Here is a 23,057-nt window from a genome sequence, read left to right as displayed (position 1 = left end):
GTGTCATTCCTCGGGCAACGGGATCGCAACTCTACACAGCTTACCTACCTCAACTCACCCACTTGAACTGCCAAAGCCATCCGCTCCATAGGCAGCTTAGGCCAGCCCATCACGAACAAGACACATTCTTGGGAAGCCGAGGCCAGCGCCTGCAACCCAATGATGACAACCCATCCCACGACATCACACAGGACCTTTCCTCATGATACCTTACCTTTCTCTCCAGGCCAGCAGCCACCACCCAGGCTGAAATGCTTCACTCGATCCACACCCCACTCCACGAAGATCCACTTAGCGCCAACAGTGTGCCGGCAACTTCAGCAGCGGAGCTGACAGGGGCAGCACTGAGCCCTAAACCATCAGCCCCCTTCCGCCATCGCCCAACTCCAGCCCACGCCCGCCCACTGCTCCAGCCACACGGGGCAGTCAAGAACCTCACTGCACGAAACACAACAACAGAGAGGGCCACAGGCCTGGCCTGAGGCTCCAGGCTCCAACCAGGGAAGCTTGCTCATTTTGGCTTCCATAATCAACCTCGGAAGCAGCATGCACAAAGTGTGATCCTGTCCAAAAATCACCTCTCCAAGATGCAAGCTTACTGGGTCTATACCAGAACACACTCCGACCCTGAAGACTAGCAGGAAAGCCTGCCCTCTTGCATTCCCTCAACGGCCTTTTAGCAGGGACCGGGGATTCATAGATGACCCAGCTTATGGGCAGACATGGTCGACCCTCAGACAGGAGCCCCTCCAATGCTGGAGCCCTTAGTGGGGTTTGCATGCCTGTCAGCAAGGGACGTTGGCCCTCACTCCTAACTGTCCCATACTCCCGAGACAGGAAACGTGCTGCACCTCAGTTTCGATGAGGAGACGGTAGAGCGTTCTCACTCATTTTGTTCAGATTTTCCAAGGAATGCATACAACGGTGTCATCATCGATCCAAGCACATGCTGGGACACTGCAGAACACAAAAGGGAAGGCCGTGGGTCTCTGCAGAGGAGCCATGACCTGGAAGTACTCCAACTGCCTGGGGAATCCACAGTCCTCAGGCCACTCAGCAAGACCAACAATCAATCCACTCTTGCAACCATTGGGCCCATCTGTGGAAATCCTAATATCCAATGGCACATCTTAGTATGGGTGAATGCCTACCGTCCTGAGATATCCACAGCCTTGCTCGGCAACGTGCACCCACCCCACTTTGTCCAGTTCTCCTTAGCACATCCAGTCATCAGACAACGCGAAGGTCTTCTTCTCTTTGCCGACAGCCAGCCTTACTCTGCAACTGCACCTGAGAAGTGGACAGAAATCAGGCAGGTTTCTGAATTGCACAAGGGTCCTCAGAGAACATGATTTTTGGGAACACTTAACCTGGGCGTGAGCCTGGAACCTGCTTCCCAAGTACCACTATCCCTTACCGAAAACTGATTGTGTGTCTCACAGCACGACTGAAGGAAGTTACGCACGTACATTGCTCGGTGTGTGAGACGCTATATGTGTGTATTCACACGTGTGGGCGTGTGTGACTGTGACTGTGCACGAGGATGCGTTTGTGGATACCTGTGTGTGCCGCTAAACACGCGTCTTGGTCTCTGGGTGTCCCTGTGGCCCTCTGCAGACGCCTCTAACAGTAATCGTCATAGTTTATACACAGCACCCTGGTTGGACCCCCAACTGAAAGGAGAAAGACCCCTGTCAGCTTCATGAGGCCACATGCGAACTTTGAACCCCAGGCTGTCAAAATAGGCCACAGACTCCCGCTCTCCCACAGCCACGCCTTCTGACCAAAGCACAAAGACTGGACGAGACCTCCCTCCCGGCCGTGGGTGTCACACCTATATGGACCTGGAGATCCTGCCACCTACCACCACATCTGATGTGCCCTTGGGGTCACTCCCAGTGCTCCCGGAAGCAAGGTAACCTCCCATGGGCAGGCTGACACCGACCTGCAGTTGCCGACAGGCAAGATGCAGCCTGGCACTTCTCAAGGGGTTAACGGACTTCGGCCCAAGTGCCTCATCTCGCCACCTAGACCAAATCACTTCCCATGACCCCGTGGGAATGCCCTCAATGGGAAGTGTTGGGCTTCAGCAACCATGACACAGGTTGGAACCCCACAGCGGAAATTAGGCCACCTTCCCGGACACGTATAGGCAAGCTTCCAACTGGTAGGCTTTGCGGCCCTGACCACTGAGGAAACGCTCAAACGCTACACAGCCTCGTCCTAAGTGCCCTCCTCCTGCCTGCAGGGCGACTCGACTCTACTTGAAGCCACAGACATCATGTGAACACGGAGACACTGAACAGCAGGGAAGACACACCGCAAGCCTGTCTGCTTTGATGACGCCCACCCCACCCCATGCATCCTGGCAATTCTCCACTGCCACAGCGACACTACCGAGGCACTCACAGTGATCAAAGGCACTGTCCCCGACGACCACAGACAGACTTTCAACGGAAAACCTTTGCCACACGAGGGGACCTGGAAACTTGAAAGGGCACAGTGGCTGTCCACGACAGTGCGCCTGGCGTCGCAACAGTGCCCCCACCTCTGTCCCCCCAACGGACTGCTCCAGGTAAACCTCTGGCTGTTCGCAAGCCGAGTCATGCCCCCCCCCGGGAGAAGCACTTTCGCTTTACACATTCCCAAACAAGGTAACAAAGAGGCCAAAGGGGATGTTCGCATAACTAAACATCCTCCAAGGAGGCCAGCAGAGACGCGTCACCATGTCAATCTTCTTTACGTCTCGCAAGACACCCTTTGGGTGTCTTTCCTCCGGCAATGGGATTCCAACTCTACACAGGTTACCTACCTCACCTCATCCACTTGAACTGCCAAAGCCTTCCCCTCCATAGGCAGCTGATGCCAGCCAATCACGAACATGACACATCCTTGGGAAGCCGAGGCCAGCACCTGCAACCCAATTATGATAGCCTATTCCACGACATCACAAAGGACATGTCCTCATCTTCCCTTCCCTTCCTGTACGGGCCATCAGTGATCCACGCAGGTTTAAATTCAGCACTCATTCCTCTCCCCACTCCACGATGACCCACTTGGCATCAACACTGTGCCGGGAGTTAAAGTAGAGAAGCAAACAAGGGCAGCAGCGAGGCCTAATCCATCAGCCCCTTTCCGCCGATGCCCAACCGAGCTCACCCCTGCCCATTGCTCCAGCCTCACTAGGCACTCAAGAAGCTCACCGTGAAAAACGCAAGAACAGGGAGGGCCACAGGCCTGGCCTGAGGTTCCAGGCACCAACCAGGGACGCTTGCTCTTCTTGGCTTCCAGAATCAACCCCCAAAATGGCATGCACGAAGCGTGATCCTGGCCAAAACTCACCTCCCAACTGCAAGCTAACTGGGCCTAGACCAGCACACACTCTGACTCTTAAGACCAGCAGGAGAGCCTGCCCCCTCGCATTCCCTCAACAGCCATTCAGCAGGGACCCGGGATTCACAGATAACACAGCTTATGTGCAGACACGGTCAACCCTCAGACAGGAGACCCTCCAATACTGGAGTCCTTGGTGGTGTTTGCATGCATGTCAGCGGAAGACGCTGGCCCTCATTCCTAACTGTCCTCTCCCCCTGAGAGAGGAAACGTGCTGAACCTCAGTTTCGATGACGAGACGGTAGAGTGTTCTCACTCATTTGGCTCAGATTTTCCAAGGAATGCATGCAAGGGTGTCATCATCAATCCAAGCACATGCTGGGACGCTGCAGAACACAACCGGGGTCTGCGCGGGACACTGTACAGGAGCCATGAGCCTGGGCTACCCCTATAGCCTGGAGAATCCACAGCCCTCAGGCCACTCAGCAAGGGGAACAATCAATCCACTCTTGCAGCCATTGGGCCCGTGTGAGGAAAACCTAATATCTAACGGCACATCTTGGGGTGCTTGAATACCTACCATCCTGAGTTATCCACGACCACGCTTGGGGACATGGGCCCGCCTCACTTTTTCCAGTTCTTCTTAGCACCTCCAGTCATCAGAGCACACGAAGGTCTTCTTGTTTGTGCCGACGGCCAGCCTTTCCCAGCAACTGCACCTGAGAAGTGGACAGAAATCACCGAGGCTTCATAAGTGGACCGGTGTCCTCACAGGACATGATCCATAAAAACAGTTACCTGGCCTTGAGCTCTGAAACTGCTTCCCAAGGACCTCTAACCCTTACCGAGAATTGACTGCATGTCTGATAGTACGACTGCAGGAAGTTAGGCACATATGTTGGCCGGTGTCTGAGAGGCTGTATGTGTGTGTTCACGCGTGTGCGCATGTGTGACTGTGACTACGCATGCGGACGTGCTTGTGGGTTTCTCTGTGTGCCGCTGCATACGCGTCTTGGTCTCTGTGTGTCCCTATGGCCCTGTGAAGAGGAGTCCAACAATAAAAGAAATAGTTTATACACAGCACCCTGGTTAGACCCCTAACTGAAAGGAGAAAGAATCCTGTCAGCTTTAAGAGGCCGCAGACACACTTTGACCCCCAGGGGCTGTTGAAATAGTCCACGGACTCCCGCTCTCCTACAGCCACGCCTTCTGACCAAAACACAAAGCCTCGATGAGACCTGCCTCCGGGCCTTGGCTGTGACATCGACATGCACCTCGAGACTCTGTCAGCTACCAGTATATCTGATGGGCATTTGGGGTCACTCGCAGCACTTCCGGAAGCAAGGGAACTCCCATGGTCGGGCCGACACCGACCGGCAGCTGTCTACTGCCAAGATGCAGTCTGAAAACACTCAAGGGGCTAACGAACGTGGGCACACGTGACACTTCTCGCCAACTAGGCCTAATCACTTTCCATTGACCCGTGGGAATGCCCACCACAGGAAGTGGTGGGCTTCAGCCACCATGACCCATGTCAGATCCCCACGGCGGAAACTAGTCCACATTCCCAGCCACGTCTCAGGCAGCTCCCATCTTGAATGTTCGCGGCCCTGACCCCTAAGGAAATGCTCAAACCCTTGAAAGCCTCGTCCTACATGCCCTCCTCCAGCCCACAGGGCGACACGACCCTACTGGAAACCACAAACATCTTCAGAACACGGGAACACTGAACACCAGGGAAGACAGACCGCAAGCCTGTCTCCTTCGTTGATGCTGATCCCACACCATGCATCCTGGAAATTCTCCACTGCCACAGTGACACTACCGAGTAACTCACAGTGATCAAAGGCATGGTCCCCGAGGACCACAGACAAACTTTCAATGGAAGACCTCTGCCATGCGAGGGAACTTGGAAGCCTGAAAGGGAACAGTGGCTGGCCACGGCGGAACAGCAGGCATGGCAATGGGGCCCCCATCTCTGCCCCACCAATGTACTGCTCCAGATAAACCTCTGACTGTTCGAAAGGCCTGCGTGCTACACCGGCCGGTCGCGTCATTCCCCCACGGGAGAAACACTTTCGCTTTACACATTGCCAAACAAGGGAACAAAGCGGCCAAAGGGGATGTTTGCATAACTCAACTACCTGCAAGGAGGCCGGCACAGACGCCTCACCATGTCGATCTTCTCTACTTCCCGCAAGACACCCTTTGGGTGTCATTCCTCGGGCAACGGGATCGCAACTCTACACAGCTTACCTACCTCAACTCACCCACTTGAACTGCCAAAGCCATCCGCTCCATAGGCAGCTAAGGCCAGCCCATCACGAACAAGACACATTCTTGGGAAGCCGAGGCCAGCGCCTGCAACCCAATGATGACAACCCATCCCACGACATCACACAGGACCTTTCCTCATGATACCTTACCTTTCTCTCCAGGCCAGCAGCCACCAGCCAGGCTGAAATGCTTCACTCGATCCACACCCCACTCCACGAAGATCCACTTAGCGCCAACAGTGTGCCGGCAACTTCAGCAGAGGAGCTGACAGGGGCAGCACTGAGGCCTAAACCATCAGCCCCCTTCCGCCATCGCCCAACTCCAGCCCACGCCCGCCCACTGCTCCAGCCACACGGGGCAGTCAAGAACCTCACTGCACGAAACACAACAACAGAGAGGGCCACAGGCCTGGCCTGAGGCTCCAGGCTCCAACCAGGGAAGCTTGCTCATTTTGGCTTCCATAATCAACCTCGGAAGCAGCATGCACAAAGTGTGATCCTGTCCAAAAATCACCTCTCCAAGATGCAAGCTTACTGGGTCTATACCAGAACACATTCCGACCCTGAAGACTAGCAGGAAAGCCTGCCCTCTTGCATTCCCTCAACGGCCTTTTAGCAGGGACCGGGGATTCATAGATGACCCAGCTTATGGGCAGACATGGTCGACCCTCAGACAGGAGCCCCTCCAATGCTGGAGCCCTTAGTGGGGTTTGCATGCCTGTCAGCAAGGGACGTTGGCCCTCACTCCTAACTGTCCCATACTCCCGAGACAGGAAACGTGCTGGACCTCAGTTTCGATGAGGAGACGGTAGAGCGTTCTCACTCATTTTGTTCAGATTTTCCAAGGAATGCATACAAGGGTGTCATCATCGATCCAAGCACATGCTGGGACACTGCAGAACACAAAAGGGAAGGCCGTGGGTCTCTGCAGAGGAGCCATGACCTGGAAGTACTCCAACTGCCTGGGGAATCCACAGTCCTCAGACCACTCAGCAAGACCAACAATCAATCCACTCTTGCAACCATTGGGCCCATCTGTGGAAATCCTAATATCCAATGGCACATCTTAGTATGGGTGAATGCCTACCGTCCTGAGATATCCACAGCCTTGCTCGGCAACGTGCACCCACCCCACTTTGTCCAGTTCTCCTTAGCACATCCAGTCATCAGACAACGTGAAGGTCTTCTTCTCTTTGCCGACAGCCAGCCTTACTCTGCAACTGCACCTGAGAAGTGGACAGAAATCAGGCAGGTTTCTGAATTGCACAAGGGTCCTCAGAGAACATGATTTTTGGGAACACTTAACCTGGGCGTGAGCCTGGAACCTGCTTCCCAAGTACCACTATCCCTTACCGAAAACTGATTGTGTGTCTCACAGCACGACTGAAGGAAGTTACGCACGTACATTGCTCGGTGTGTGAGACGCTATATGTGTGTATTCACACGTGTGGGCGTGTGTGACTGTGACTGTGCACGAGGATGCGTTTGTGGATACCTGTGTGTGCCGCTAAACACGCGTCTTGGTCTCTGGGTGTCCCTGTGGCCCTCTGCAGACGCCTCTAACAGTAATCGTCATAGTTTATACACAGCACCCTGGTTGGACCCCCAACTGAAAGGAGAAAGACCCCTGTCAGCTTCATGAGGCCACATGCGAACTTTGAACCCCAGGCTGTCAAAATAGGCCACAGACTCCCGCTCTCCCACAGCCACGCCTTCTGACCAAAGCACAAAGACTGGACGAGACCTCCCTCCCGGCCGTGGGTGTCACACCTATATGGACCTGGAGATCCTGCCACCTACCACCACATCTGATGTGCCCTTGGGGTCACTCCCAGTGCTCCCGGAAGCAAGGTAACCTCCCATGGGCAGGCTGACACCGACCTGCAGTTGCCGACAGGCAAGATGCAGCCTGGCACTTCTCAAGGGGTTAACGGACTTCGGCCCAAGTGTCTCATCTCGCCACCTAGACCAAATCACTTCCCATGACCCCGTGGGAATGCCCTCAATGGGAAGTGTTGGGCTTCAGCAACCATGACACAGGTTGGAACCCCACAGCGGAAATTAGGCCACCTTCCCGGACACGTATAGGCAAGCTTCCAACTGGTAGGCTTTGCGGCCCTGACCACTGAGGAAACGCTCAAACGCTACACAGCCTCGTCCTAAGTGCCCTCCTCCTGCCTGCAGGGCGACTCGACTCTACTTGAAGCCACAGACATCATGTGAACATGGAGACACTGAACAGCAGGGAAGACACACCGCAAGCCTGTCTGCTTTGATGACGCCCACCCCACCCCATGCATCCTGGCAATTCTCCACTGCCACAGCGACACTACTGAGGCACTCACAGTGATCAAAGGCACTGTCCCCGACGACCACAGACAGACTTTCAACGGAAAACCTTTGCCACACGAGGGGACCTGGAAACTTGAAAGGGCACAGTGGCTGTCCACGACAGTGCGCCTGGCGTCGCAACAGTGCCCCCACCTCTGTCCCCCCAACGGACTGCTCCAGGTAAACCTCTGGCTGTTCGCAAGCCGAGTCATGCCCCCCCGGGAGAAGCACTTTCGCTTTACACATTCCCAAACAAGGTAACAAAGAGGCCAAAGGGGATGTTCGCATAACTAAACATCCTCCAAGGAGACCAGCAGAGACGCGTCACCATGTCAATCTTCTTTACGTCTCGCAAGACACCCTTTGGGTGTCTTTCCTCTGGCAATGGGATTCCAACTCTACACAGGTTACCTACCTCACCTCATCCACTTGAACTGCCAAAGCCTTCCCCTCCATAGGCAGCTGATGCCAGCCAATCACGAACATGACACATCCTTGGGAAGCCGAGGCCAGCACCTGCAACCCAATTATGATAGCCTATTCCACGACATCACAAAGGACATGTCCTCATCTTCCCTTCCCTTCCTGTACGGGCCATCAGTGATCCACGCAGGTTTAAATTCAGCACTCATTCCTCTCCCCACTCCACGATGACCCACTTGGCATCAACACTGTGCCGGGAGTTAAAGTAGAGAAGCAAACAAGGGCAGCAGCGAGGCCTAATCCATCAGCCCCTTTCCGCCGATGCCCAACCGAGCTCACCCCTGCCCATTGCTCCAGCCTCACTAGGCACTCAAGAAGCTCACCGTGAAAAACGCAAGAACAGGGAGGGCCACAGGCCTGGCCTGAGGTTCCAGGCACCAACCAGGGACGCTTGCTCTTCTTGGCTTCCAGAATCAACCCCCAAAATGGCATGCACGAAGCGTGATCCTGGCCAAAACTCACCTCCCAACTGCAAGCTAACTGGGCCTAGACCAGCACACACTCTGACTCTTAAGACCAGCAGGAGAGCCTGCCCCCTCGCATTCCCTCAACAGCCATTCAGCAGGGACCCGGGATTCACAGATAACACAGCTTATGTGCAGACACGGTCAACCCTCAGACAGGAGCCCCTCCAATACTGGAGTCCTTGGTGGTGTTTGCATGCATGTCAGCGGAAGACGCTGGCCCTCATTCCTAACTGTCCTCTCCCCCTGAGAGAGGAAACGTGCTGAACCTCAGTTTCGATGACGAGACGGTAGAGTGTTCTCACTCATTTGGCTCAGATTTTCCAAGGAATGCATGCAAGGGTGTCATCATCAATCCAAGCACATGCTGGGACGCTGCAGAACACAACCGGGGTCTGCGCGGGACACTGTACAGGAGCCATGAGCCTGGGCTACCCCTAAAGCCTGGAGAATCCACAGCCCTCAGGCCACTCAGCAAGGGGAACAATCAATCCACTCTTGCAGCCATTGGGCCCGTGTGAGGAAAACCTAATATCTAACGGCACATCTTGGGGTGCTTGAATACCTACCATCCTGAGTTATCCACGACCACGCTTGGGGACATGGGCCCGCCTCACTTTTTCCAGTTCTTCTTAGCACCTCCAGTCATCAGAGCACACGAAGGTCTTCTTGTTTGTGCCGACGGCCAGCCTTTCCCAGCAACTGCACCTGAGAAGTGGACAGAAATCACCGAGGCTTAATAAGTGGACCGGTGTCCTCACAGGACATGATCCATAAAAACATTTACCTGGCCTTGAGCTCTGAAACTGCTTCCCAAGGACCTCTAACCCTTACCGAGAATTGACTGCATGTCTGATAGTACGACTGCAGGAAGTTAGGCACATATGTTGGCCGGTGTCTGAGAGGCTGTATGTGTGTGTTCACGCGTGTGCGCATGTGTGACTGTGACTACGCATGCGGACGTGCTTGTGGGTTTCTCTGTGTGCCGCTGCATACGCGTCTTGGTCTCTGTGTGTCCCTATGGCCCTGTGAAGAGGAGTCCAACAATAAAAGAAATAGTTTATACACAGCACCCTGGTTAGACCCCTAACTGAAAGGAGAAAGAATCCTGTCAGCTTTAAGAGGCCGCAGACACACTTTGACCCCCAGGGGCTGTTGAAATAGTCCACGGACTCCCGCTCTCCTACAGCCACGCCTTCTGACCAAAACACAAAGCCTCGATGAGACCTGCCTCCGGGCCTTGGCTGTGACATCGACATGCACCTCGAGACTCTGTCAGCTACCAGTATATCTGATGGGCATTTGGGGTCACTCGCAGCACTTCCGGAAGCAAGGGAACTCCCATGGTCGGGCCGACACCGACCGGCAGCTGTCTACTGCCAAGATGCAGTCTGAAAACACTCAAGGGGCTAACGAACGTGGGCCCACGTGCCACTTCTCGCCAACTAGGCCTAATCACTTTCCATTGACCCGTGGGAATGCCCACCACAGGAAGTGGTGGGCTTCAGCCACCATGACCCATGTCGGATCCCCATGGCGGAAACTAGTCCACATTCCCAGCCACGTCTCAGGCAGCTCCCATCTTGAATGTTCGCGGCCCTGACCCCTAAGGAAACGCTCAAACCCTTGAAAGCCTCGTCCTACATGCCCTCCTCCAGCCCACAGGGCGACACGACCCTACTGGAAACCACAAACATCTTCAGAACACGGGAACACTGAACACCAGGGAAGACAGACCGCAAGCCTGTCTCCTTCGTTGATGCTGATCCCACACCATGCATCCTGGAAATTCTCCACTGCCACAGTGACACTACCGAGTAACTCACAGTGATCAAAGGCATGGTCCCCGAGGACCACAGACAAACTTTCAATGGAAGACCTCTGCCATGCGAGGGAACTTGGAAGCCTGAAAGGGAACAGTGGCTGGCCACGGCGGAACAGCAGGCATGGCAATGGGGCCCCCATCTCTGCCCCACCAATGTACTGCTCCAGATAAACCTCTGACTGTTCGAAAGGCCTGCGTGCTACACCGGCCGGTCGCGTCATTCCCCCACGGGAGAAACACTTTCGCTTTACACATTGCCAAACAAGGGAACAAAGCGGCCAAAGGGGATGTTTGCATAACACAACTGCCTGCAAGGAGGCCGGCACAGACGCCTCACCATGTCGATCTTCTCTACTTCCCGCAAGACACCCTTTGGGTGTCATTCCTCGGGCAACGGGATCGCAACTCTACACAGCTTACCTACCTCAACTCACCCACTTGAACTGCCAAAGCCATCCGCTCCATAGGCAGCTTAGGCCAGCCCATCACGAACAAGACACATTCTTGGGAAGCCGAGGCCAGCGCCTGCAACCCAATGATGACAACCCATCCCACGACATCACACAGGACCTTTCCTCATGACACCTTACCTTTCTCTCCAGGCCAGCAGCCACCACCCAGGCTGAAATGCTTCACTCGATCCACACCCCACTCCACGAAGATCCACTTAGCGCCAACAGTGTGCCGGCAACTTCAGCAGCGGAGCTGACAGGGGCAGCACTGAGCCCTAAACCATCAGCCCCCTTCCGCCATCGCCCAACTCCAGCCCACGCCCGCCCACTGCTCCAGCCACACGGGGCAGTCAAGAACCTCACTGCACGAAACACAACAACAGAGAGGGCCACAGGCCTGGCCTGAGGCTCCAGGCTCCAACCAGGGAAGCTTGCTCATTTTGGCTTCCATAATCAACCTCGGAAGCAGCATGCACAAAGTGTGATCCTGTCCAAAAATCACCTCTCCAAGATGCAAGCTTACTGGGTCTATACCAGAACACACTCCGACCCTGAAGACTAGCAGGAAAGCCTGCCCTCTTGCATTCCCTCAACGGCCTTTTAGCAGGGACCGGGGATTCATAGATGACCCAGCTTATGGGCAGACATGGTCGACCCTCAGACAGGAGCCCCTCCAATGCTGGAGCCCTTAGTGGGGTTTGCATGCCTGTCAGCAAGGGACGTTGGCCCTCACTCCTAACTGTCCCATACTCCCGAGACAGGAAACGTGCTGCACCTCAGTTTCGATGAGGAGACGGTAGAGCGTTCTCACTCATTTTGTTCAGATTTTCCAAGGAATGCATACAACGGTGTCATCATCGATCCAAGCACATGCTGGGACACTGCAGAACACAAAAGGGAAGGCCGTGGGTCTCTGCAGAGGAGCCATGACCTGGAAGTACTCCAACTGCCTGGGGAATCCACAGTCCTCAGGCCACTCAGCAAGACCAACAATCAATCCACTCTTGCAACCATTGGGCCCATCTGTGGAAATCCTAATATCCAATGGCACATCTTAGTATGGGTGAATGCCTACCGTCCTGAGATATCCACAGCCTTGCTCGGCAACGTGCACCCACCCCACTTTGTCCAGTTCTCCTTAGCACATCCAGTCATCAGACAACGCGAAGGTCTTCTTCTCTTTGCCGACAGCCAGCCTTACTCTGCAACTGCACCTGAGAAGTGGACAGAAATCAGGCAGGTTTCTGAATTGCACAAGGGTCCTCAGAGAACATGATTTTTGGGAACACTTAACCTGGGCGTGAGCCTGGAACCTGCTTCCCAAGTACCACTATCCCTTACCGAAAACTGATTGTGTGTCTCACAGCACGACTGAAGGAAGTTACGCACGTACATTGCTCGGTGTGTGAGACGCTATATGTGTGTATTCACACGTGTGGGCGTGTGTGACTGTGACTGTGCACGAGGATGCGTTTGTGGATACCTGTGTGTGCCGCTAAACACGCGTCTTGGTCTCTGGGTGTCCCTGTGGCCCTCTGCAGACGCCTCTAACAGTAATCGTCATAGTTTATACACAGCACCCTGGTTGGACCCCCAACTGAAAGGAGAAAGACCCCTGTCAGCTTCATGAGGCCACATGCGAACTTTGAACCCCAGGCTGTCAAAATAGGCCACAGACTCCCGCTCTCCCACAGCCACGCCTTCTGACCAAAGCACAAAGACTGGACGAGACCTCCCTCCCGGCCGTGGGTGTCACACCTATATGGACCTGGAGATCCTGCCACCTACCACCACATCTGATGTGCCCTTGGGGTCACTCCCAGTGCTCCCGGAAGCAAGGTAACCTCCCATGGGCAGGCTGACACCGACCTGCAGTTGCCGACAGGCAAGATGCAGCCTGGCACTTCTCAAGGGGTTAACGGACTTCGGCCCAAGTGCCTCATCTCGCCACCTAGACCAAATCACTTCCCATGACCCCGTGGGAATGCCCTCAATGGGAAGTGTTGGGCTTCAGCAACCATGACACAGGTTGGAACCCCACAGCGGAAATTAGGCCACCTTCCCGGACACGTATAGGCAAGCTTCCAACTGGTAGGCTTTGCGGCCCTGACCACTGAGGAAACGCTCAAACGCTACACAGCCTCGTCCTAAGTGCCCTCCTCCTGCCTGCAGGGCGACTCGACTCTACTTGAAGCCACAGACATCATGTGAACACGGAGACACTGAACAGCAGGGAAGACACACCGCAAGCCTGTCTGCTTTGATGATGCCCACCCCACCCCATGCATCCTGGCAATTCTCCACTGCCACAGCGACACTACCGAGGCACTCACAGTGATCAAAGGCACTGTCCCCGACGACCACAGACAGACTTTCAACGGAAAACCTTTGCCACACGAGGGGACCTGGAAACTTGAAAGGGCACAGTGGCTGTCCACGACAGTGCGCCTGGCGTCGCAACAGTGCCCCCACCTCTGTCCCCCCAACGGACTGCTCCAGGTAAACCTCTGGCTGTTCGCAAGCCGAGTCATGCCCCCCCCCCGGGAGAAGCACTTTCGCTTTACACATTCCCAAACAAGGTAACAAAGAGGCCAAAGGGGATGTTCGCATAACTAAACATCCTCCAAGGAGGCCAGCAGAGACGCGTCACCATGTCAATCTTCTTTACGTCTCGCAAGACACCCTTTGGGTGTCTTTCCTCCGGCAATGGGATTCCAACTCTACACAGGTTACCTACCTCACCTCATCCACTTGAACTGCCAAAGCCTTCCCCTCCATAGGCAGCTGATGCCAGCCAATCACGAACATGACACATCCTTGGGAAGCCGAGGCCAGCACCTGCAACCCAATTATGATAGCCTATTCCACGACATCACAAAGGACATGTCCTCATCTTCCCTTCCCTTCCTGTACGGGCCATCAGTGATCCACGCAGGTTTAAATTCAGCACTCATTCCTCTCCCCACTCCACGATGACCCACTTGGCATCAACACTGTGCCGGGAGTTAAAGTAGAGAAGCAAACAAGGGCAGCAGCGAGGCCTAATCCATCAGCCCCTTTCCGCCGATGCCCAACCGAGCTCACCCCTGCCCATTGCTCCAGCCTCACTAGGCACTCAAGAAGCTCACCGTGAAAAACGCAAGAACAGGGAGGGCCACAGGCCTGGCCTGAGGTTCCAGGCACCAACCAGGGACGCTTGCTCTTCTTGGCTTCCAGAATCAACCCCCAAAATGGCATGCACGAAGCGTGATCCTGGCCAAAACTCACCTCCCAACTGCAAGCTAACTGGGCCTAGACCAGCACACACTCTGACTCTTAAGACCAGCAGGAGAGCCTGCCCCCTCGCATTCCCTCAACAGCCATTCAGCAGGGACCCGGGATTCACAGATAACACAGCTTATGTGCAGACACGGTCAACCCTCAGACAGGAGACCCTCCAATACTGGAGTCCTTGGTGGTGTTTGCATGCATGTCAGCGGAAGACGCTGGCCCTCATTCCTAACTGTCCTCTCCCCCTGAGAGAGGAAACGTGCTGAACCTCAGTTTCGATGACGAGACGGTAGAGTGTTCTCACTCATTTGGCTCAGATTTTCCAAGGAATGCATGCAAGGGTGTCATCATCAATCCAAGCACATGCTGGGACGCTGCAGAACACAACCGGGGTCTGCGCGGGACACTGTACAGGAGCCATGAGCCTGGGCTACCCCTATAGCCTGGAGAATCCACAGCCCTCAGGCCACTCAGCAAGGGGAACAATCAATCCACTCTTGCAGCCATTGGGCCCGTGTGAGGAAAACCTAATATCTAACGGCACATCTTGGGGTGCTTGAATACCTACCATCCTGAGTTATCCACGACCACGCTTGGGGACATGGGCCCGCCTCACTTTTTCCAGTTCTTCTTAGCACCTCCAGTCATCAGAGCACACGAAGGTCTTCTTGTTTGTGCCGACGGCCAGCCTTTCCCAGCAACTGCACCTGAGAAGTGGACAGAAATCACCGAGGCTTCATAAGTGGACCGGTGTCCTCACAGGACATGATCCATAAAAACAGTTACCTGGCCTTGAGCTCTGAAACTGCTTCCCAAGGACCTCTAACCCTTACCGAGAATTGACTGCATGTCTGATAGTACGACTGCAGGAAGTTAGGCACATATGTTGGCCGGTGTCTGAGAGGCTGTATGTGTGTGTTCACGCGTGTGCGCATGTGTGACTGTGACTACGCATGCGGACGTGCTTGTGGGTTTCTCTGTGTGCCGCTGCATACGCGTCTTGGTCTCTGTGTGTCCCTATGGCCCTGTGAAGAGGAGTCCAACAATAAAAGAAATAGTTTATACACAGCACCCTGGTTAGACCCCTAACTGAAAGGAGAAAGAATCCTGTCAGCTTTAAGAGGCCGCAGACACACTTTGACCCCCAGGGGCTGTTGAAATAGTCCACGGACTCCCGCTCTCCTACAGCCACGCCTTCTGACCAAAACACAAAGCCTCGATGAGACCTGCCTCCGGGCCTTGGCTGTGACATCGACATGCACCTCGAGACTCTGTCAGCTACCAGTATATCTGATGGGCATTTGGGGTCACTCGCAGCACTTCCGGAAGCAAGGGAACTCCCATGGTCGGGCCGACACCGACCGGCAGCTGTCTACTGCCAAGATGCAGTCTGAAAACACTCAAGGGGCTAACGAACGTGGGCACACGTGACACTTCTCGCCAACTAGGCCTAATCACTTTCCATTGACCCGTGGGAATGCCCACCACAGGAAGTGGTGGGCTTCAGCCACCATGACCCATGTCAGATCCCCACGGCGGAAACTAGTCCACATTCCCAGCCACGTCTCAGGCAGCTCCCATCTTGAATGTTCGCGGCCCTGACCCCTAAGGAAATGCTCAAACCCTTGAAAGCCTCGTCCTACATGCCCTCCTCCAGCCCACAGGGCGACACGACCCTACTGGAAACCACAAACATCTTCAGAACACGGGAACACTGAACACCAGGGAAGACAGACCGCAAGCCTGTCTCCTTCGTTGATGCTGATCCCACACCATGCATCCTGGAAATTCTCCACTGCCACAGTGACACTACCGAGTAACTCACAGTGATCAAAGGCATGGTCCCCGAGGACCACAGACAAACTTTCAATGGAAGACCTCTGCCATGCGAGGGAACTTGGAAGCCTGAAAGGGAACAGTGGCTGGCCACGGCGGAACAGCAGGCATGGCAATGGGGCCCCCATCTCTGCCCCACCAATGTACTGCTCCAGATAAACCTCTGACTGTTCGAAAGGCCTGCGTGCTACACCGGCCGGTCGCGTCATTCCCCCACGGGAGAAACACTTTCGCTTTACACATTGCCAAACAAGGGAACAAAGCGGCCAAAGGGGATGTTTGCATAACACAACTGCCTGCAAGGAGGCCGGCACAGACGCCTCACCATGTCGATCTTCTCTACTTCCCGCAAGACACCCTTTGGGTGTCATTCCTCGGGCAACGGGATCGCAACTCTACACAGCTTACCTACCTCAACTCACCCACTTGAACTGCCAAAGCCATCCGCTCCATAGGCAGCTTAGGCCAGCCCATCACGAACAAGACACATTCTTGGGAAGCCGAGGCCAGCGCCTGCAACCCAATGATGACAACCCATCCCACGACATCACACAGGACCTTTCCTCATGATACCTTACCTTTCTCTCCAGGCCAGCAGCCACCACCCAGGCTGAAATGCTTCACTCGATCCACACCCCACTCCACGAAGATCCACTTAGCGCCAACAGTGTGCCGGCAACTTCAGCAGCGGAGCTGACAGGGGCAGCACTGAGCCCTAAACCATCAGCCCCCTTCCGCCATCGCCCAACTCCAGCCCACGCCCGCCCACTGCTCCAGCCACACGGGGCAGTCAAGAACCTCACTGCACGAAACACAACAACAGAGAGGGCCACAGGCCTGGCCTGAGGCTCCAGGCTCCAACCAGGGAAGCTTGCTCATTTTGGCTTCCATAATCAACCTCGGAAGCAGCATGCACAAAGTGTGATCCTGTCCAAAAATCACCTCTCCAAGATGCAAGCTTACTGGGTCTATACCAGAACACACTCCGACCCTGAAGACTAGCAGGAAAGCCTGCCCTCTTGCATTCCCTCAACGGCCTTTTAGCAGGGACCGGGGATTCATAGATGACCCAGCTTATGGGCAGACATGGTCGACCCTCAGACAGGAGCCCCTCCAATGCTGGAGCCCTTAGTGGGGTTTGCATGCCTGTCAGCAAGGGACGTTGGCCCTCACTCCTAACTGTCCCATACTCCCGAGACAGGAAACGTGCTGCACCTCAGTTTCGATGAGGAGACGGTAGAGCGTTCTCACTCATTTTGTTCAGATTTTCCAAGGAATGCATACAACGGTGTCATCATCGATCCAAGCACATGCTGGGACACTGCAGAACACAAAAGGGAAGGCCGTGGGTCTCTGCAGAGGAGCCATGACCTGGAAGTACTCCAACTGCCTGGGGAATCCACAGTCCTCAGGCCACTCAGCAAGACCAACAATCAATCCACTCTTGCAACCATTGGGCCCATCTGTGGAAATCCTAATATCCAATGGCACATCTTAGTATGGGTGAATGCCTACCGTCCTGAGATATCCACAGCCTTGCTCGGCAACGTGCACCCACCCCACTTTGTCCAGTTCTCCTTAGCACATCCAGTCATCAGACAACGCGAAGGTCTTCTTCTCTTTGCCGACAGCCAGCCTTACTCTGCAACTGCACCTGAGAAGTGGACAGAAATCAGGCAGGTTTCTGAATTGCACAAGGGTCCTCAGAGAACATGATTTTTGGGAACACTTAACCTGGGCGTGAGCCTGGAACCTGCTTCCCAAGTACCACTATCCCTTACCGAAAACTGATTGTGTGTCTCACAGCACGACTGAAGGAAGTTACGCACGTACATTGCTCGGTGTGTGAGACGCTATATGTGTGTATTCACACGTGTGGGCGTGTGTGACTGTGACTGTGCACGAGGATGCGTTTGTGGATACCTGTGTGTGCCGCTAAACACGCGTCTTGGTCTCTGGGTGTCCCTGTGGCCCTCTGCAGACGCCTCTAACAGTAATCGTCATAGTTTATACACAGCACCCTGGTTGGACCCCCAACTGAAAGGAGAAAGACCCCTGTCAGCTTCATGAGGCCACATGCGAACTTTGAACCCCAGGCTGTCAAAATAGGCCACAGACTCCCGCTCTCCCACAGCCACGCCTTCTGACCAAAGCACAAAGACTGGACGAGACCTCCCTCCCGGCCGTGGGTGTCACACCTATATGGACCTGGAGATCCTGCCACCTACCACCACATCTGATGTGCCCTTGGGGTCACTCCCAGTGCTCCCGGAAGCAAGGTAACCTCCCATGGGCAGGCTGACACCGACCTGCAGTTGCCGACAGGCAAGATGCAGCCTGGCACTTCTCAAGGGGTTAACGGACTTCGGCCCAAGTGCCTCATCTCGCCACCTAGACCAAATCACTTCCCATGACCCCGTGGGAATGCCCTCAATGGGAAGTGTTGGGCTTCAGCAACCATGACACAGGTTGGAACCCCACAGCGGAAATTAGGCCACCTTCCCGGACACGTATAGGCAAGCTTCCAACTGGTAGGCTTTGCGGCCCTGACCACTGAGGAAACGCTCAAACGCTACACAGCCTCGTCCTAAGTGCCCTCCTCCTGCCTGCAGGGCGACTCGACTCTACTTGAAGCCACAGACATCATGTGAACACGGAGACACTGAACAGCAGGGAAGACACACCGCAAGCCTGTCTGCTTTGATGACGCCCACCCCACCCCATGCATCCTGGCAATTCTCCACTGCCACAGCGACACTACCGAGGCACTCACAGTGATCAAAGGCACTGTCCCCGACGACCACAGACAGACTTTCAACGGAAAACCTTTGCCACACGAGGGGACCTGGAAACTTGAAAGGGCACAGTGGCTGTCCACGACAGTGCGCCTGGCGTCGCAACAGTGCCCCCACCTCTGTCCCCCCAACGGACTGCTCCAGGTAAACCTCTGGCTGTTCGCAAGCCGAGTCATGCCCCCCCCCGGGAGAAGCACTTTCGCTTTACACATTCCCAAACAAGGTAACAAAGAGGCCAAAGGGGATGTTCGCATAACTAAACATCCTCCAAGGAGGCCAGCAGAGACGCGTCACCATGTCAATCTTCTTTACGTCTCGCAAGACACCCTTTGGGTGTCTTTCCTCCGGCAATGGGATTCCAACTCTACACAGGTTACCTACCTCACCTCATCCACTTGAACTGCCAAAGCCTTCCCCTCCATAGGCAGCTGATGCCAGCCAATCACGAACATGACACATCCTTGGGAAGCCGAGGCCAGCACCTGCAACCCAATTATGATAGCCTATTCCACGACATCACAAAGGACATGTCCTCATCTTCCCTTCCCTTCCTGTACGGGCCATCAGTGATCCACGCAGGTTTAAATTCAGCACTCATTCCTCTCCCCACTCCACGATGACCCACTTGGCATCAACACTGTGCCGGGAGTTAAAGTAGAGAAGCAAACAAGGGCAGCAGCGAGGCCTAATCCATCATCCCCTTTCCGCCGATGCCCAACCGAGCTCACCCCTGCCCATTGCTCCAGCCTCACTAGGCACTCAAGAAGCTCACCGTGAAAAACGCAAGAACAGGGAGGGCCACAGGCCTGGCCTGAGGTTCCAGGCACCAACCAGGGACGCTTGCTCTTCTTGGCTTCCAGAATCAACCCCCAAAATGGCATGCACGAAGCGTGATCCTGGCCAAAACTCACCTCCCAACTGCAAGCTAACTGGGCCTAGACCAGCACACACTCTGACTCTTAAGACCAGCAGGAGAGCCTGCCCCCTCGCATTCCCTCAACAGCCATTCAGCAGGGACCCGGGATTCACAGATAACACAGCTTATGTGCAGACACGGTCAACCCTCAGACAGGAGACCCTCCAATACTGGAGTCCTTGGTGGTGTTTGCATGCATGTCAGCGGAAGACGCTGGCCCTCATTCCTAACTGTCCTCTCCCCCTGAGAGAGGAAACGTGCTGAACCTCAGTTTCGATGACGAGACGGTAGAGTGTTCTCACTCATTTGGCTCAGATTTTCCAAGGAATGCATGCAAGGGTGTCATCATCAATCCAAGCACATGCTGGGACGCTGCAGAACACAACCGGGGTCTGCGCGGGACACTGTACAGGAGCCATGAGCCTGGGCTACCCCTATAGCCTGGAGAATCCACAGCCCTCAGGCCACTCAGCAAGGGGAACAATCAATCCACTCTTGCAGCCATTGGGCCCGTGTGAGGAAAACCTAATATCTAACGGCACATCTTGGGGTGCTTGAATACCTACCATCCTGAGTTATCCACGACCACGCTTGGGGACATGGGCCCGCCTCACTTTTTCCAGTTCTTCTTAGCACCTCCAGTCATCAGAGCACACGAAGGTCTTCTTGTTTGTGCCGACGGCCAGCCTTTCCCAGCAACTGCACCTGAGAAGTGGACAGAAATCACCGAGGCTTCATAAGTGGACCGGTGTCCTCACAGGACATGATCCATAAAAACAGTTACCTGGCCTTGAGCTCTGAAACTGCTTCCCAAGGACCTCTAACCCTTACCGAGAATTGACTGCATGTCTGATAGTACGACTGCAGGAAGTTAGGCACATATGTTGGCCGGTGTCTGAGAGGCTGTATGTGTGTGTTCACGCGTGTGCGCATGTGTGACTGTGACTACGCATGCGGACGTGCTTGTGGGTTTCTCTGTGTGCCGCTGCATACGCGTCTTGGTCTCTGTGTGTCCCTATGGCCCTGTGAAGAGGAGTCCAACAATAAAAGAAATAGTTTATACACAGCACCCTGGTTAGACCCCTAACTGAAAGGAGAAAGAATCCTGTCAGCTTTAAGAGGCCGCAGACACACTTTGACCCCCAGGGGCTGTTGAAATAGTCCACGGACTCCCGCTCTCCTACAGCCACGCCTTCTGACCAAAACACAAAGCCTCGATGAGACCTGCCTCCGGGCCTTGGCTGTGACATCGACATGCACCTCGAGACTCTGTCAGCTACCAGTATATCTGATGGGCATTTGGGGTCACTCGCAGCACTTCCGGAAGCAAGGGAACTCCCATGGTCGGGCCGACACCGACCGGCAGCTGTCTACTGCCAAGATGCAGTCTGAAAACACTCAAGGGGCTAACGAACGTGGGCACACGTGACACTTCTCGCCAACTAGGCCTAATCACTTTCCATTGACCCGTGGGAATGCCCACCACAGGAAGTGGTGGGCTTCAGCCACCATGACCCATGTCAGATCCCCACGGCGGAAACTAGTCCACATTCCCAGCCACGTCTCAGGCAGCTCCCATCTTGAATGTTCGCGGCCCTGACCCCTAAGGAAATGCTCAAACCCTTGAAAGCCTCGTCCTACATGCCCTCCTCCAGCCCACAGGGCGACACGACCCTACTGGAAACCACAAACATCTTCAGAACACGGGAACACTGAACACCAGGGAAGACAGACCGCAAGCCTGTCTCCTTCGTTGATGCTGATCCCACACCATGCATCCTGGAAATTCTCCACTGCCACAGTGACACTACCGAGTAACTCACAGTGATCAAAGGCATGGTCCCCGAGGACCACAGACAAACTTTCAATGGAAGACCTCTGCCATGCGAGGGAACTTGGAAGCCTGAAAGGGAACAGTGGCTGGCCACGGCGGAACAGCAGGCATGGCAATGGGGCCCCCATCTCTGCCCCACCAATGTACTGCTCCAGATAAACCTCTGACTGTTCGAAAGGCCTGCGTGCTACACCGGCCGGTCGCGTCATTCCCCCACGGGAGAAACACTTTCGCTTTACACATTGCCAAACAAGGGAACAAAGCGGCCAAAGGGGATGTTTGCATAACTCAACTACCTGCAAGGAGGCCGGCACAGACGCCTCACCATGTCGATCTTCTCTACTTCCCGCAAGACACCCTTTGGGTGTCATTCCTCGGGCAACGGGATCGCAACTCTACACAGCTTACCTACCTCAACTCACCCACTTGAACTGCCAAAGCCATCCGCTCCATAGGCAGCTAAGGCCAGCCCATCACGAACAAGACACATTCTTGGGAAGCCGAGGCCAGCGCCTGCAACCCAATGATGACAACCCATCCCACGACATCACACAGGACCTTTCCTCATGATACCTTACCTTTCTCTCCAGGCCAGCAGCCACCAGCCAGGCTGAAATGCTTCACTCGATCCACACCCCACTCCACGAAGATCCACTTAGCGCCAACAGTGTGCCGGCAACTTCAGCAGAGGAGCTGACAGGGGCAGCACTGAGGCCTAAACCATCAGCCCCCTTCCGCCATCGCCCAACTCCAGCCCACGCCCGCCCACTGCTCCAGCCACACGGGGCAGTCAAGAACCTCACTGCACGAAACACAACAACAGAGAGGGCCACAGGCCTGGCCTGAGGCTCCAGGCTCCAACCAGGGAAGCTTGCTCATTTTGGCTTCCATAATCAACCTCGGAAGCAGCATGCACAAAGTGTGATCCTGTCCAAAAATCACCTCTCCAAGATGCAAGCTTACTGGGTCTATACCAGAACACATTCCGACCCTGAAGACTAGCAGGAAAGCCTGCCCTCTTGCATTCCCTCAACGGCCTTTTAGCAGGGACCGGGGATTCATAGATGACCCAGCTTATGGGCAGACATGGTCGACCCTCAGACAGGAGCCCCTCCAATGCTGGAGCCCTTAGTGGGGTTTGCATGCCTGTCAGCAAGGGACGTTGGCCCTCACTCCTAACTGTCCCATACTCCCGAGACAGGAAACGTGCTGGACCTCAGTTTCGATGAGGAGACGGTAGAG

This window comes from Balaenoptera borealis (genome assembly GCF_965194805.1).
Source record: "Balaenoptera borealis genome assembly, chromosome: 3".
Taxonomy (NCBI): domain Eukaryota; kingdom Metazoa; phylum Chordata; class Mammalia; order Artiodactyla; family Balaenopteridae; genus Balaenoptera; species Balaenoptera borealis.
Note: the sequence above shows the minus strand (reverse complement) of the source record.